The following is a 1,609-nucleotide window of genomic DNA, read 5'->3' on the forward strand; positions in this document are numbered from 1 at the left end:
ACTGTATTTNGCCTCTCTTCCTGCCACCTAATGACCCACGTGTGACATGCAGCCACATCTGCAGTGCCCCAAGAGCAGAAGGGTGTCTATTCCTCACCCTGAAGTAACCCACCCACGTGGACACCAACCCCTGGCAGGCCCTGCCCCGCAAAGCACATGTTTTCTAACATTTTGTTTTACGCCAAATGCTGTTTGTTCCTCTTGGCCTCCAAGTAATTACTTGACTTGTGGACATCAGCAAAAAAGAAAGGAGGGGAGAGGAGAGGAGGGGAAGAAAGGGGAGGGGTGGGGAAGGGAGAGGAGAGGGGAGGGGAGGGGAGGGGAGAAAGGAAAGGAAAAGAAAGAAAAAAGAAAAGAATAGAAAAGAAAGGAGAAGAGAAGAGAAGAGAAGAGAAGAGAAGAGAAGAGAAGAGAAAAAAGAAAAAGAGCTCCTGGAAAGGAACATAAGACATTTGCGTGTTCTACTTCTGAGATTCCCAAAGACCCCCTCTCATCAACTGGCGTGTGTGTGTGTGTGTGTGTTGTTGTTGTTGTTGTTGTTGTTAAAGACCCCCTCTCATCCACTGGCGTGTGTGTGTGTGTGTGTGTGTGTGTGTTGGTGTTGTTGTTGTTGTTGTTGTTGTTGTTGTTTTGTTGCTTTAAAGCACTCTGTGATCTACTTCAATTCATGTTTTGCCAAGGAAGCTAACACAGCTGCAAATCCTTTCTGCCCGGAAAGCCTTCCAGCCTTCCAGCCTTTCCAGAGGCCTCTTTGCTAGTTCAGTGGCCGCTTCCCTCCCTCCCAGGCTGGGCAGCCTCTCTGAGCCCACTGTTCCCCAGGCCACCCACCCGGCCCCTATGACAAGGCACTGCTCTCTGGATGTGGCCTGACTTTTCTGTGGGTTTCTATCACTTGGAGAAGCACAGTCCCCCTTGGGCACCCCAGCGCCACCCCTCCTTAGGCTTCCCCCTCAGAAAACTGGCTCAGCTACCCGCTAGTAAACGGACTGGCTGTCCCCATGACAACAGCCTGGCCCAGAGCCTGGATGACGCCAGGCCTGACTCCCCTCCCAGCCTCACCCAAATCTGTTTGTTCAAGTTCCAGCTGCTTTTTGTGGGGCTTCGTTTTGCTTGTCAGTCTAAAGCAGCTCCATTGCTGATTGGCCGCAGAGGCTGAGCTGAGCCTCCCTGGGATACCAACCGGGAAGTCAGCTCCCTGCCCGGGCAGGGATTTCCTGGAACCTGGTGGTGTTTCCCCATCACAGGAACAAGATCTAGAAGAGCCTTTCAGGCAGGATAGAGCCCATAGGAAGCCAAGGCATCAGAGAATCCATTAATGCTCTGATCCCTCTGATGACTTCAGTCAAGGACACTCTCACTAACCCACGATGGCTTTGAGATGCCACACTCATGACTAAAAGCCTGCCTGTGGTTTGATCAAACTAAAGAAGCAATACATCATGTTGATGGGACAGTCCAGCTGTGGATTAACATCAAAAATAAACAGAACCAGGGAGAAGAAACAAGTATGTGGAGTTTTGAGGAGCAGTTTAAGTGAATAGGGCAACAGACATCCATGTGAATTTTCACCTCGTCGCTTTGGGTGATTTTGCTTCTATTATTTGAAATA

At 50.1% G+C, this 1,609-nt stretch overlaps 1 non-coding gene across 1 annotated transcript; it reads right to left on the reverse strand.

The window, feature by feature from the left end:
- LOC144220552 (small nucleolar RNA SNORA17) lies at window positions 1-79 on the reverse strand. The gene has a single exon (XR_013331777.1). It is a non-coding gene; the product is annotated as a small nucleolar RNA SNORA17 (small nucleolar RNA).
- Between the last annotated feature and the right edge of the window lie 1,530 nt (window positions 80-1,609).

Source organism: Crocuta crocuta, unplaced genomic scaffold (genome assembly GCF_008692635.1).
Source record: "Crocuta crocuta isolate KB4526 unplaced genomic scaffold, BGI_CrCroc_1.0 scaffold186, whole genome shotgun sequence".
Classification (NCBI taxonomy): domain Eukaryota; kingdom Metazoa; phylum Chordata; class Mammalia; order Carnivora; family Hyaenidae; genus Crocuta; species Crocuta crocuta.